The sequence below is a fragment of the Lineus longissimus genome, chromosome 17 (genome assembly GCF_910592395.1).
Source record: "Lineus longissimus chromosome 17, tnLinLong1.2, whole genome shotgun sequence".
Lineage (NCBI taxonomy): Eukaryota > Metazoa > Nemertea > Pilidiophora > Heteronemertea > Lineidae > Lineus > Lineus longissimus.
Genome location: NC_088324.1, coordinates 2,214,066 through 2,230,769, shown reverse-complemented (window position 1 = coordinate 2,230,769; position 16,704 = coordinate 2,214,066). Strand labels below are relative to the sequence as shown.

Genomic DNA, 16,704 nt, shown 5'->3' with positions numbered 1-16,704 from the left:
GTTATCATCTTGACTACAGTTCCTGAGAAGAACAAAATTTGATTATAAGAATTCAATATTATTTGGTAAACTTTCATAGTCTTCTGAACATGGAGACTAAACAGTATCAAGTACAAGTAAGTGGATGGTTTGTTTTTATTTCATTGAGTAACTATTTCATTAATCCTTTAATTTCACTGGCAATTGTAACAAAAGAAAAGGGGACATTTTCAACTTGCCTGGATACCAGTCGTCTTGGTAAGCAACAGCTACCCATTTTCCAACCTGAAGACCTTTCGTTCCATCTTTCAACATGGCAGAGAGTTGCTCCATGTCTGTCTCAGCTTTTTTTTGGTCGGCAAGTGTTTTCTTCCTCTTCTTCTGGTTTGCATTGTTCTCCGGTGTGTCTTTCTCCATTATCGATATCAGCTCTCCCTTCTCCTCTGCCAGGTGTTTCTGTCGCATTTTTTTGCCATGATCACGTGCGTATCGCCACAGGGCCTCTTTTTCATTTTCGCTCATCATATCGTACCACTTCTTCATTTGTTTTCGGTTTCTTTTCAGGATTTGGATGGTGGAGTGTAGAAACAAGGAAGCTGAGGGTCGCCGCTTCTGGCTGGCATCAAAATCCCCAAAATGGTGCTCACAAGACAAGTTTGTTACAGGTGCAAATGATGTTCGTTGAACTTCGATCTGATCTGGGGCAGCTGAATATTTTCCATTCAGCAGGAAATCTACTAGCTGTTTTTCAATGGTCTTTTTGAATGCTCTGCAAATGGTCTTTAATGTCTGGATATAAATATCTTCAAGGGTCTCATCGAAGAGGAGAGAAACCTTCGGAAAGTACAACTCATGGTGTTTGATTTGGTAGTCTGGCAGTGGGGTCTCACCGAGGAGCAGTGGCCTGGGATCTTCCGAACAAGCTGTGATGAACTCATGCAGCGGCTGGATAAAAGTATACAAATGCAAGTACTGGACTGAAGAATCATTCACCAGCAGCCAGTAGGGACCAGTAATGAGAACGAATACTAAACCAAGTGCCTGCAACATCGTAGTAATAATGGGATCACCGAAGTCCCATTTAACAGAAGAGTTCTTGCTGGCTTTAGCTCCTGGGCAGTGCTGGTCAAGAAGAGCGAGAAATTCTGTACGGTGGAGGCAACATTGCGCTGCATTTTCAAAATAGTTATTGAAACGGTTGTCTCGATAGTTTTGAATAAATGACTTTATTCCATTTATTGCGCAATGTGCCTCCCATACATCTCTCATACCATTATACACACCAACTGGCCCAAATATGTCAGACGCGTTTCTGATAGTGCGCGACGTAGCAGTTTCCTTTTTCCAAAACGAAAATGCTGGACATTTATTTCGTCCAAGTTTGCCATGGACTAGAACTATTTCAGGTTCCAGAGTTTTCAATGCTTCTGTGCAGCCACTCATAAATCCCAAGAGAACATGGGCCATACAATGGAATGAATGCACTTGACCACGTTCCTCACCATCAAGGGGCAGGGATTCTTCACACCATTTGTCAATGAGCCTGGCAGCTTTTTAGCTCAGCTGAAAAGCTGAGCTATTCATATGAGTAAATGGTAGAATGAGTGTCCGTCTGTCTGTCTGTCTGTCTGTCTGTCTGTCTGTCTGTCTGTCTGTCTGTCTGTCTGTCTGTCCGTTAAACAGGCACGTTTCAAAACTATGGCGGATAGGCGATAGATTTTCCCTCTGAGGCGTTGAGACCCTTCAGGACTCCTGAATAGACCAAATGTGGGTCCGGCAGGATGAGCGGTTTGGCCACTAGGTGGCACCAAGCGAAATTTTCCAAAAACTTTTCCAGCAGCTGATTTCTCAGTTGGGGATCATGAATCAAATCTAATTTTATAGAGCAAAGCTTTCTCTTTCATTATCAATAGGCGTAGTTCATGAATTTCTCACCAGGTGGTGTTACTGGCGCAATTTAGTGAGCACCCCCCAAGAAGAGCATTTTAAATTTCGCGCGAGTTATCCCACGTCCAATCACACATGCAGCGAACGTCACGTCTCGAGTCTGCGCAGTTCAGACGTAAGGAGACCATGCTATGGAATAGATCGCGTTCTGTCAATTCAGAGGTAAGTTCTCATTAAATTCACAATTTCATAGGCGATAATATTTGGCTGCTTGTGTTATTGCATGTTGATGACATTAGGGAAGGCTTGGATTGTTTAATTGGATGTGATTAATTTGAAATAGTTCGTCGACGATCGTTGAAAAACGATCTGCGAAATGCAGCTTGGTTGGTCTGAGAAACGATGTCAAAGTCCGGCTTTAAATCATGGATTTCTCAACAAATAACTCTTGTCACATAGCAGAACTAATGTGAATAAACAAGACAATAATAAACATCGTTCTGATATCATCGGGTAAGGTTGCCAATGTACATAAACAGTGTAATTGAGGATCGACGCCAGCGATTTGAAATGTCAACAAACAGTAAATGCGATATGATACACACTGACACTTGCACACTGTACATAGCACAATGCTTCAAACGGGGCCGATTCATCACTCTTATCACAATGTATTCCCAATCATATCAATGAACTTCCTTGATCATTCGGCCCTAGCGCCTTATCAGTTGTTGTTGGCCTTGTATTTGATATAAAACTTGGCTAGCTTACCTATTCTATCAAAATTAAAATGTTATCTCCTCATCATGTTTTGCAGGACAGGAATGATCTGCAGCTGCATTTGAACATATTTGGTGACTACATCTCAAAGATGACCAAGAGAGAGGATCGAGCTATGACTTTGCACATCCCATCGACTTCGGTGTTCACCAGTGCAATCATCAGAAGAGCCAGGCAATTCTAGTATTCAAGTATTTCATTCTGTAATACTTACCTCAAAATTTACTAAATAAAGAAAACCGCATGTGGCAGTTGGTTAAAAAAATCAAGTCTATCTGTTTAAAGTTTTTACTTGCTATCATTATTATCAACATTTCAATGGTGGCATTCTGCTAAGGTTTGTTAAGAGTTTCACTTGACTTAAGCAGGGTGTACACTAGTAAAATATTAGCAACATTTTACCAACATTTTACCAACATTTTACCAACATTTTACCAACATTTTACCAACATTTTACCAACATTTTACCAACATTTTACCAACATTTTTACAACAATTTTGCAACAAGCCCTTCAAGGCCCTGTGTTCACTAGCAACAAAATTGCAACAAATTAGCAACATTTTTACAACATGTTGGTAAATTGTTGCAAACTTTTTAGTGGGAACAAAGGGAAATAGGTATTTTGGAGGGAAAATGGATGATTCCAAGGAGAGAAGATGTGTTTTGAGTGCTTCTGCAGCAATTTTAGCTGTCATTGTTGAGAGACGGAAGAGGCGGCGAAATAACCAAAGAGAATATGGACCAGGCCCTGGATCAAAATGAGGGTGGATGATGGGGCATACCACTGCCTGTTAAGGCCGCGTATCCATAGGGTATGCCCTTGTGTAGTGTGGCTTTATGGCGTAACAGCCTTGTGACCTGGCACTATGCCCTGAGTCTCCATTGGATATTCCTTTTTGGTCATGTAGGCCTTTGTAGTCCTCATTTCGCAGCGGTCAATCGCGTTTATCCGCACGCTGTCATTATTTCAGAAGACAATTTCTTATGAATATTGAAAATGAAAATACAAGTAACTTGTATTTTCACTTGCAACATCAAATTGACATGTACATGTATATAAAACCTGACTTTTAAGCAACAAATTACAGGTTCGTGCTTGTTATGATAATCATCAGTTTCGGGATCCCAGAGTAGTTCCCGTTGATGAACCTCTTGAATTAATTTCGCCTCAGACATTGCTTCCGTGTTGTTCACTCGCAAAAGAATGGACATGTTCAATCCCAATATGGGCCTATATTCCCAATCCACAGTGCATATATGCCCGCAATGTGACACGGCATAACCTATGGGAACGATCAATAACACCAACGAAGGTTCATTGTCCGTGTGGCGCGCCAGGCGGTAAAAAGGGAATGTTGTGCAGGGCACGGAACAGCCTATGGATACGCAGCCTAAAGGAGTTGCGGCTGACTGACAAGCCGTCACACAAAAACTTCTAGAAAAGGTTTCATCACCCTACGAAGCAAGACACTCACTTGAGAGTTGCTATACCTGCTTCTTGTTCAAGTCACATGAACTCCGGTAGATCACATGACGCAAATCCTATTTCTGATTAGCTGAAGAGTTTGCAACATTTTTACAACATGCAACAAAGAATTGCATTGCATTTAATTTGCAACAATTTTACAACATGTTGTAAGACGCGTTTTGCTCTGTACACACTACGCAACATTTTTGCAACATTTGTTGCAACTGGAAATGTAAAAATGTTGCTAATATTTTACTAGTGTACACAGGCCTTTAGGCAATAATAGAGTTGGGTAGAGCATTTTGTTAATGTTACCCTTTTAGTTAGGGAAACTGGTGCCTTCTGCATTAGGTGGACCCCACTTACTCATCTGTCAGACCGGCCTCACACGTCGGCAGTAGAGTTTAAGGTCCAGTCTGCGAGATTTACCCATTTCTACCCAGCCAAAAGCGGGTGATTGGGCTAGTCTCTCCATGTGATTCAATTCGCATGGATTCTTGTGTCCCGGTGCTGAAAGGATCCCTCCACAAGGGCAGACTACATCCGGTGGCACTGAAGTATGGAAGAAAGACAGAAGACGACCAATTTGCGAAAAGGATCATCATCATCATCATCATGGTAACAGCTGAGGTTGAATCATGTTGCTGTGTGTAGAATTGATGGTCCAATATAGGTTAGGTTATCTGTTTGCGCACACATTGCAAGGGTGGAGCTTGCTTGAAGTAGATTGCGCCAGTCTACCGTAATTCACTGTTACACATCCAGAAGCTAATATCCTTAGGCTTTGAGTCCTTAGTTTAGTAGAGTTTGACGAGTAATGTAATATATACGAACAACGCAGCAACAACTCAGCTGAGCGCCAGGCCCTTGGGCGTCTTGTTTCTCATTGGCCGCCCTGTCACTCATGGTAAACGACAGTTTTTGAAGGGTATCACTGATATACTGCTGTGAAGTGCCACCTTCAACTTTGTGTGTGCTGACTTCCGCCAATTCATTCACAGCTTTTTGGAGATTTGATGAGATGGCAACACCAGTCTCACTGGCCACTCTTGTAAACCCGAGAGAAATGTTATCCCCTGTTGACAACTGAATGGCAGTGTCAAGGATTTTCACCTTCCTTCGAGACGTTCCGTCAGTCCCTGAGCCCCAGCTGTTTACATTCTCAAGTTTATCAGAGATAAATCTTTTTGCAATATAGTGACTCTCTGTCACAATATTTTGTACCAGTGTCCTGCTTGGCAATTGGGAATTTGGGATGGAGATTTTAAACAGATCTGTTGCTACTGACTGTATAACCAGTGGAATTTTTTGTGCCGCTATTTCTAGAGCTGTAAGGTTCATGACAGCTTGGCGGGTCTGAGTTGAAAACTCCTTTCCTGCTTTCATGTCAAGCTGCGAGGCAGTTGAAGTCTCCTCAAGTTCTTTAATGACGTCATTCGCAACTTCTAGAGCCTTTTCTGTCTGTTGGAGTTTGATTTTCACTTCATCTAGTTTCTTTCTATTCTTCTTTCGATGTTCCTTTTTCTTGCGGTTCACTCGCTTCTTTTTCTTTCGCAATTTTGTCTCAAGTTCAGAAACGCTTTTTTCAAGGGCTTCCACTTTGTCTTGAAGTTGTCTGTTTGCCTCAGTCAAAACCTGGATTCTCTCATTGGCATCATCAAGATTGCTGGTAGCTTTCCGTAAACTGATTCGCTTAGAACAAAGCTCCATGTAGTTTTTCTTGGCATTTTCTTCCCTTCGATCAACATTATATTTCTTGTACTTTCCAGTTAATGCATTGGCTTTTCTCTGCAACTCTTTTAAAGTCCGCTTCTTTTCCGTGATATGACCATCAAGAGTTTTGATGAAATTAAGATTCTGCTTGGCTTTATGTTTCATGAGCAGGTTGTTAGTGACAGCAGCATCTGGAAAGAGAACAGGACACTTGCCAGTCATCCTCTAAGTAGAGACTGCCATTTAGGGAGGCCATAGTCAAGTGTAAAAATATAAAATCATACTTAAAACTTCAACTACATTGTATTGTCCAACTCTCATTAACATGCTGTAGGACAGACATTACAGTTAACAAAGAAGAAGGCCTTCAAGCAAATTTGCACAGCTATTTATGAGACAGATTATCGGTTATAGTGTCGGATACAGTTATACTTACTTTTATCTGAGTCATCATCAACCCTCAAAGGAAGCAATTCCAAAACAGTAGGAGGTTCCGCCTCATCCATAGGTGGCTCTTCTCGACCACTGTCAGTTTCAATCACTGTAATAAAGATGACTATACTGAATACTCTTCCTTGTTTGCTGTATCTTCTTCAATTAGATTAAATTACAATAGTACAATGTCAGTGTATCTTTATCTTACCAACACACGTGGTCAAGTTATTTTTAATGAAGTACTAACATTTTACTTCTAGCACTTACAGGAATGTGTAGCAACAGGCTGGTCATCGTCAACGTCACCAACTTCTGGCTGATCATCTTCAGCATTTCCAACATCCTCTGCTGTGCTGCCGTTAGAAGCTTGCATCACTGCAAAGAAAGATTGTTTGAGTTTTGCAAATCCCCTGTGGTGGTCTTTACTTTATCTATCTGTTAATTGCTATTTCTACATTGTAGATTGCAACTGGATATCACTTATGTTGAGTCCTTGAACCCCGGGCCTTGAACTATAAGGAGTAACATACTGCCATACTCATGTACTACCATGGAGGTATTAATAATTTATTTTATTTATAATACCTCCATGGTACTACTAATTAACTTAACTCACCTAAATTAAAAGGTTGTGCCTCATACTCCTTCAGCTCTGGGTACTTTTTTGAAGTTCTCAACCGTTCTCTTTTTTTCTTGATCTTTGCTATTTCGTTCTTAAATGATTTGAAATCAAAACCGAGCTGTGCTGCAACTGCTCCAACTGACCCTTTTCCATCTCTGACGATTTTCCAAACTTCCCCAATGGTCAACATGATGAAAGAACACCTAAAAAATCCAAACTAACCCTTAGATATTTGAAAATTTGGACAGGGCTATACCCCCTGTGGCCATTCCCTGGCCACCGGGGAGCATGATGGAGCTCAATATCAAGTTATAAAAAAATTGAAAATTTGGGCAGGGGTTCCCCCCTGTGGCCATTCCCTGGCCACCGGGAGCATGAAGCTCAATATCAAGTTATAAAAAAATTGAAAATTTGGGCAGGGGTTCCCCCCTGTGGCCATTCCCTGGCCACCGGGGAGCATGGAGCTCAATATCAAGTTTAGTCTTCTAGGTATAGTCTTTATGGTCTTAAGTTTAGACATGGGGTCTTGATGCAGAAGTGAGATGGTCTTTGTTTTAATGTTGGGTCTTGTTTTTGTAGTGGGGGTCTTAGTTTCGTCAGTAGGTCTTCAGGCAATGAGTAACCATCATTCCCAATAAGCTGATGTTTGTAAACAGTCCTTCCAAACCCAGCTCACATAAAGATAATGAAAACATTGACGTCTTCTGAATATACATGATCCGGGCCCCGCTGTTTATGTATGTATCTGACGTCATGGATATTTAGTGAGCTTTAACAGCGACAGTTTAAAACCAGGATATTTTTGACAGCAACAGTGCCGAAATATTGAAAATAATCCAACATGTGTGAGCAGTGAAGCCGTGATATTTTCATGTGATCACACTATATCATTAATGATCGTGAATTAATTCAATAATAACGAAGTAATAAGAGGTTCTACCCAGCAAGATCATCCCACGTGCGATCACCCAACCCACGTGGGTTTATGTTTACACGATCGGTGACGTAAAATTGTCGGCCAATGAACGTCGCGCCATCTCGCTCATCCACCAATTAACGGCGAGCCAGCCGTGACGTGTGCAGCGTCAGAGCTGATTGACAGGTCTTTCCAGGAATTTCATCATGGCGGCAGGATCGTTCGCCGTCATCACAAACAAGTAACATTTACGTCAAAATCTTTCAGTTTTTTGGAGGGTATTCGCCAACAAAATCAATATCCGCGGATCTAGAACGTGTGCAATGTTTATATAATTTACATAGGCGTAATCACGGTGAGTTGTTGTGTTAGCGTGTCGATGTGCTTTGAGCAGATATTTCGTTGTTTTCGAAACACGGAGATGGAAATGAAGACTAAACTTACCGTGTCAAAATCTCAAAAAATCGGGAACGGAATGACTTGGTACTTTTTCTGGGGGTTCTCATTGGTCCCTTCTTCTGCATCCTTAAATTTCATCTCAGCCAAATAAGGAGAAGGCCCGCGGCTTTTTGAAGGATCACAGGATATCAAACGAACGGCCCTCGAAAAGCCGCGACATTCCCGCACAACTTTCACGTCGCCGATTTTACACACAATCCAAAGTTCCGTTCGCAAGTCGGCACAGTAATAATTTGAGGATTTTATCAGTATGAAAGGACAATATGAAGAGAAAAACTGAGATTACGCTGGTATAATTTTTATTACGATGCACGAAACAGTTTTAGAGCTATTTACATTTGAAGTTATTGACCTGCCTTGAAATCGTGACGCGACGCAATGATGCACGGTGAATCAATGTGTATTGTGGCCTTGCTAAATTATGCATACTCATATTCAAGTTTCATCAGTACGAACAGTAGAGTACTTGTCTTTATATGAAAATATATTCAATATTAGAACAATACTTAATAGAATTTTTTATTCTTCATTGATTTTTAATTGGATTCATCAACAGCACTGACCTAAAGGAGGGATCGACTCAAAATCACAAAACCTTGGGCCAGGGCACACCCATCAACAGTACTGGCCTAAATAGGGATCGACTCAAAATCATAAAACCTTTGGCCAGGGCGCACCCATCAACAGTACTGGCCTAAATGAGGGATCGACTCAAAATCACAAAACCTTGGGCCAGGGCACACCCATCAACAGCACTGGCCTAAATGAGGGATCGACTCAAAATCATAAAACCTTGGGCCAGGGCACACCCATCAACAGCACTGGCCTAAATGAGGGGTCGACTCAAAATCATAAAACCTTGGGCCAGGGCACACCCATCAACAGTACTGGCCTAAATGAGGGATCGACTCAAAATAATAAAACCTTGGGCCAGGGCGCAATTTTTTTCCTCACCCTTTCAGCAAAGCATTGTGTACGTTCTTAACCAATCAGATTTCGAGTGACGTCATAGCCCATATATAGGTATCGTTCACACGTGCCTTTGTTTAAATTTCTGACTTAACAATTTTGCAGTGCTTTTGTCTGTTTGTTATTGTTATTGTTACTTCTGAACATATTCATACAGGAGAAGAACTATCAATTGATATTTTGGGTACATCTAGAGATCGCCACTTTACAGATGGTAGCACCTATGGTTGTGAGAAATACATTGTGAGACTTCTGGAAAGCCACAAAATTGAAAGACATAATAACACAAGAAAGATTTCCATATGATTTGTCTGATTTATTTAGTTTCAAAATATTAGTATACACCACATGTACTTGACTCATAAGCTGTGCTTACACCACGAAATATTGGTGGACCAATTGCACTTACACCACCACATTGCCGCGACAAATTGGTTCGGCAATCCATTGCCGATACAAATTGCCGAGCGAATTTGTCCCACCAAGCTTGATGGTCCAAATTCGCCCGGCTTGTTAAAAGCTCGGCTTTGTCGTGGTGTACGCGCAAATGGATCGGCAATTAGCTAGTTAGATGGTTTGGCTCCAGGCGGCGCTTTCGAAATGGCGCTTTCTGCGCATGCAATTTATTGTTTGCGCGCCATCTGTAGCCGGATTTTATAACTAGCTGCAGCGCTGGTGTATTAAGCGCTTGGTGGATTTTCGATGGTGCGGCATTGGTTCCCGAACCAAGATTGGTGGTCCATTTTCAGGTGGTGTAAGTGCGGCTAGGTTCTACACCTAACATCAAACTGAACCCAAATTAAGAATGGGTGAAGCGTGCAAATACTAGTACACTAGTACTGCATTAGAGAACATTCACAACTTACTGCTGTGTGTTTTTCCCAAACTCTGGTTCTTCATTACACAGTGAGCTAAATTGTGTGGAGCCTTCCTTTGTCTTTTCTTGGGAAGGAGACTTCCTACACTTTCTGAGCTTGGTCTCTTGACAGGGCATTTGGACGCTTTTGTGTTTCGTCCAGTAATGAGGCATCTTCTCCCCCCAAGATCAGATTTCCTTCGTGCGATGGCTGTTGGCTGCACACCAATTGTAGACCCACGAGGCTTTATCTTTGATCTGGATTTGGTAGAGGCCTTGGTAACACCAGCACCTGTATATCTCCCGAAACATGCTAGAGCTGAATCCAAAGCAGTATCGGTAATAAGTTCATCAGACATTTTCACAAATTTCTTGGTAGATGCTCTCAACTCGGGGTTTTTCTCTATTCTTGAGCAAATATCTTCCGCAGCTTTCATGATCTGCTGCTGAAGTGTGTTAAGTTCATCACTCATGTCACTGTTGTTGGTATCATAACTTCTCACTGGTTGCCCACCATGACGAGTAAGAATCTATTCTGCAGTTGCCTTTGTTGCTCGAGGCTCCAATGGTCATTCTCATTTGGAGGATGCTCAGGATCAAAGGCCACTGTGGTTTCAGTTGAACCAGTAGGCGAACCAGTGTCTAGAGAAGCTGCTGGCATCACTGATTCATCATCTGACATGGAGACAACTTGTGCTGGCTGATTTTGATGTGCATCCCTAAGACTGACAAACCAACTACTAGGCAATTCAGTGCAGCCAGTGGCCACTTGGTAGAGACGACCACACAAGACAGTAGATGTGACCGGGACAAAATTAACAGATTCCATCCAAAAATGCTTCACAATTGCAGCCTGGTGTTTGCAGTGGCCTCCAGTTTTACCGGTGTAATAGGAGCACAGACCCATAGACATGTCAACATGGTAGGTTACATCCTTTTTTGTCTCACTTGGCACACTGAATATCAAATTTGGGAATTGTTTGATATCATCCTTAGTGATTTTCAGATCACCTTTCAGCATGTACCGGTTTGATATGGACATGCAGCCATCTAATCGCATGTTGGCAACATCGATCAATCGACGCACGTAGTATGCCTCAAACCTGGTGAGCATGAAATCTAGAAGTTGAACAATATTGAAAGCCTTTACACGGTTGAACAATTTGTCTTTTAGAATTCGCATAGCTGCCTCAACATAGTTATTGGTGTTATTACCACGTATTGGTAACTCCTACGCAGGCTTTCAACCCAAGCATGGCGACGATCATAAGTGTCCTGAAGATGGTGAAGAAATCCTCCGTATCGTTGCACAATGGGATCTTCAAGTGCACGATCATACTTCTGGAAGAGTTCCTCCTCCTCATTAGCAAAGACCATCTCCTTTAACAAAGAAAACAGATGAGGCTTGTCTTCTTTCTTTATGCTATGTTTTGCATCCCACTAGTAGCGCCAATTGGCTTGAAGCACGTGAAAAACACACAGCAGCAATACAGAGTCAGGGAAACAGTTTGTGAGAGCAGATATTTCAGCTGTGGAATCATCATCTGTCATAAAAACTGCAGGCCCCTCCTGTCCTCTACCATAAAATGCTCGATCAGGTAAAACTTTCATCAGGAGTTCAAGTCCAGCACTGATGACATCCGTACTCTCAGATGTCGTTATAAGGACACCGAGGGGCAAGCCACCAGCACAGGAATGAGTCAGTAAAAGAAATATTCTGCAGTGGTATCTGTCCACACCAACACTAGCATCCATGAATACCAACTCTCCACTCTGTTCAACAAGTTCATGAACCCTTTGCATCAAGGGACTGAAAACTGCCACAACAAAGTCTTTGTCTAATGCCTTGAATTTCACAAGTTCTTTGTCGTTCTGGCAGTTGTACCGCTCGACGTGCTTCTCCAGGTCTTTCAGCATATGTTCACCACTCGGAGCTCTGTATACCTTCTTGAAAATCTGGTAATACAACCTGAAATGGTACAAAAGATCGCTTTTTTCACCAACATCCGGGCATCGAAACATATTTTAAAAATATTGTATTGACAGCTTAGAATATCAGCTAGCTAGGGGAAAAACCCGTAAGTAGATTGGATGAATAATTACCAATGGGAGTGTTGCGACCGTAGTGTGGTTGGGATGTTCCCTGACGCGGCTCAGTCAGAATCTGGATTTAACCTACTTATAGCAGAGGGAAGTTGAATGACATTCAACAAATACGTCATTTTCCACTATGAAACGCATTGCGTTTGTGATACCTGGTTTAAAGAGGAGCCGACGGGTTTGGATCAAAATGTTTCTACCTAATGATATTGTTGCTCCACCGGTGGTGGAAGAAGAAAGCGCTGTTGGGGATGCCGACGGCGATGACTTGTTGATGGGAGAGAATGAGAGATGGCGACTTGACCCAGAACGTTTGGAAGAATGGTAGGCTCAGAATGATCATTGCCGCAACTCACTGTAATCCACGGCAAGATCTTGTTCCTGAATCTTCCTCCATACTGCTTGGGACAAGTGGTAAAAGCAGTATTTGATATCCACATTAGGAAGATTTCTGAAGCTGCATTTGAAGCTGCCCTTTCCATGTCCATCAAAAATGTTTCTGGATTTGCATTGGGAATTAATTGTCATATGGTGGTGAAAAGCCGAGCTTAGGTCTCCTGAGTTTTGTTTGGTAGCAACGCATAAATACATGCAGTCACAGAGTCATTCAGCAAGACATGGATGGTGAACAACTGGAAGAAGATGAGCAGAACTGTTTTAAAAGTGCCATCAGCAAACCAATGTTCACAATATGCCAAAAGTTCCAGATTCCTTTGCGTACAAAATATCAGAATGCGATTTGGATCGCCGAATCCACTATCGATCTGCAGGAACAATTCTCCTCGAAGAGTTTGAGTATATCGTTCAGGAATCTCCATGTTCATGGCATTTTGTGGCTGGGGTTCAGGTTGCGCCGCCGGCTTCTGGAGTCATGTCTGAAAATCCTTCCAAGTGCTCTGAGAAGAGTTCAGTCCGTGTAGCTTCAAACTGGTCTTTTAGAGATTTGTTCACAATGTGGCGATCGGTCACTAGATTTTTTACCTTTGAACACATGTCTGCAATAATCTTTTTAATTTCCGTTTCCGACTCAGAACTGGTAACCATGACTGAAGCTATATCTTCAAACACTTCAAATAATGTATCATCATACTGTATATCATGCCCAGAAACCATCTCCTCAATACCCATTGATAATGTATTGTCCCTGCTAGTGGACACTTGAAAGCTTCCATATTCCTTGAATCGTTTGCTGACCACCTGCTGCTACTCCTGGGTTCTGTTGTCTGAACATGCGGTTTCTCTCAAGGCAAACTTCACATCTATTGTTTGTAGTGGCACCTTCAGCATGCTCTGCAAGGTGGATTGGTTCATTCTGTGCGTTGGTAAGACGACCTTGTCCTTGGCCAACATGAGCTGGGATGACAGGAGCATCCCGGTGAAAGTTTCCAATCAGTTGATGGCACAAGTCCTCAATGTAGTGATGGAAGGTAGGCCTCCTTTTGCCTGGTACTGTTGGTACACTGATACCATAGATTACATGAGAGTTGAACACAGCCCACATGAACATCTTCACATTCAGTCTCCGGGTCCAGCGGTGGTGATGTCTATAACATTGAAGTTTGCAGAGCTGGTCATTCTTGTCGACACCACCCATATAATTGTTGTACTTTTTCACAACTCTAGGGCAATTGACTTCAACACGCCTGTGTTGCTGGGGATCATATCTGAGCACTTGGTCAAGTGGTTGTGAGATGTCAGTGGATGTGACAAAGAAGATTGGCTTCTTGTCACACCAGACAAAGGCAGCACATCTACCGTTATAGCGCATCTCGTGTTCTCCGCGTTGTAGGTTGGCTTGAATGAGTTCCTTTGGAAAACCTCTTCTGTTTGTAAGAGCAGTTCCTGCTAACATAATATCATGCTGCAGCAAGTGTTCACACAGTGTAACAGACGTGTAGAAGCGATCCGTGTAGAGATAATAGTTCTGTCCTTGATATTGCGCACTAAGTCTCACAACTAGGTTCCCGGTTATTCCAAGTTCAGCGATAGCATCACCATCAGCACGGGCACCAGTATATAGTTCAGCATTCAGAATGTAACCTGTCTCGCCTTCACATGGAAGAAAAGACTTCAAACCCCACTTGATCGGCTTATCCTTTATATATTGGCGGATGGAGAGGGCATTCTTTGCTGGAATCATCCCTTCGTCTAGCGACAACTGTTGTCTTGGCACATAGTGGTGACGAAATTTTCCCAGAAGATAGTCAAGCAAGTATCTATTCTTATATATCTAGTCTGTTTTATCAACAGTAGTATCATTTTCATCAACAAGGTGTAACATGGTCCATATTGCCAAGAACTGATCACGTGACAGGACTTTTTGAAAGCCAGGGGTGTAGGTGACTTCATGGTTCTGTTCCATTTGAAAGTATGACTCGTACCGGTCCTTGTGTATAAGCATCTCCATTGCAATTCTTAGACCAAAAAAAGCTTTCAATTCTGGCTTAGTCAAGGGCTTGAAGACTTTAGCTGCATAATTGTTTGGTTTCTGAGCTTTGACTGCCGCAGCCTGGCGATTTGTCTCCGTTACCATCCGATCCCATGATGAGGTTGTCTGGCAGACTTGGATCTGTAGCCTTGAATGGGATGGGCAGAACATAGTGGCTGTCTTTGTGATGGATGGACTTATCCCACAGAGAGATCACCTGGCGATCATTTACTGACATGCCTTGGTCATCTCCCCCTACGTTTTGCCAGCTTCCATAGCTTTTCTACCTGCTTCTGCAGTCCTACCTGCTTCTGCAGTCCTAGGTCACTGACGGTGGTTGTGACATTAACCATGCGACACTGGTTATGTGAGTCAATTGGTCCGTTATGGGTCCATCCCAAAGCAGTCCTGATTGCATATGGTGCTCCGATCTCACCTCTCTTCACCTCGAGTGGTATCAGCGCTTCGGGTACATCTTGGCCAATCAACAGCTCGATCCGGTGACTATCTACAACTGGCAAATCCAGGTCTTGAAGGTGTCCCCAATCTTCTAGATCTTTGGGTACGACCACACGTTGATTCATATTCAGAGTTGGCCTGGTGAACACCTTTGGCAGTGCAATCGTCTCCTTCTCATGAGGGTCCGATACTTCTAGTTTGTACTCAAAGGTAGTTACCGGTTTACGATCATTTTCCAGGGTGGTCAGCTCCATGGCAGACATTGTTCCTGTTAAAGCTAACTCTCTAACAATGCCCTCAGAACAGAAAGTAGTGGTTGATCCATTGTCCAATAAAACGTACGTTTCTACAAACTTACCACCATCGTGTCCCCAGACTCTTACTGGAACAACTGGCAACATCACGTGTGTCCTACGGGCCGCAGTGACATGACTTGATGAAGATGTTCCCTCTGGTTTCTTCACCGCATATTCAACTTTCTTGGCATCAATCTCAGGAGGCTTGGGCTTTGGTGGTTTATCTATGTGGAGAAGTCTGTTGTGCTTCAAGGTACAACCACTGACCCCACACGTCATCGTCCTCGTGCATCGAGCCACAAAATGACCTGGAGTAGGGCAGTTCAGACATACTCTCAGTGTTCTCCACCGTATCTGGTTTAATAGGGGCGGATGTACTAAAAAATATACCTCGAAATCATGCTGGAGCAGCCATAGGCCACGAGAACGAGCGCCTCGGTGCGAGCGCGAATGGGGGGGTCTCCCCCAAAAAAATTTTGTATTTAAACATGCAATTTCCCAGCACCTGGACACCTCTTCGCCTACAAAACATTCAACACTTACGGCAAATCTCCGATATCGGCCGCATAATCACGACGAACATGTACGTTGGCAATGTTTTCTAACCATTAATACCATAATTTTTTTCCATGTACCGACCTTCAGAAAGGTATATATAATCAGTCACCATATCCACCATCAGTTTCATTGAAATCTACATCGCGCAACCGACTAACTCCGTACCGCCCGCAACATTAACAATATTTGGCGGGAAGCCCACTGCGCCGCCGGCCGTTGACGAATGCTACCACGTGTTTTGGCCATGCACATTAAAACTGTCGGGAGCAGCGTATAATGGCCTACTTCGGGAAAGGTCGTGATTCTGGGACGCTTCACAATGCAGGAACTTCCGGTTTCAGAATTACGGATTAGGACAAGAAAAATGCGGCTACTTTTCAAACTATTTGCTTTACGTCCAGTGGCCAGTCCACACGCCAAACCCACAGGTGGTCTGGAGCGATACAGGTAGGTTTCGATACTGACCTGCTGTTTTCTTTGATCATTGCGGGTTTGGTGTCTATTTTATAGGCGTACCTCGGACCTGTGTGGCAGGCTCAGAGCGTTGCGAGGACATCGCCATCTCCATTGTGGTAGGGAAATAAATAAACGAAAACGCTACAGGCTTAGTCAGGGATATTATTATCATATTTATGACTCCTCGTCTTCAGGCCCAAGATTCAGATGTATGTTCCGGTTTCTGATGCCTTTCAATATCTCTGCTGCCTTTCGCAGCAATTGCCTCCCCTCTTTCCCCTTGGTGTGGTCGGGGCCATGGATTGAAATCATCATGAGGGCA

The 16,704-nt window shown here is 42.9% G+C and overlaps 1 long non-coding RNA gene across 1 annotated transcript; it reads left to right on the top strand.

Moving 5' to 3' along the window:
- The first annotated feature begins 1,536 nt into the window (after nt 1–1,536).
- LOC135501504 (uncharacterized) lies at nt 1,537–2,915 on the top strand. The gene is made up of 2 exons (XR_010449598.1): nt 1,537–2,088; nt 2,684–2,915. It is a non-coding gene; the product is annotated as an uncharacterized LOC135501504 (long non-coding RNA).
- Nucleotides 2,916–16,704: the final 13,789 nt, after the last annotated feature.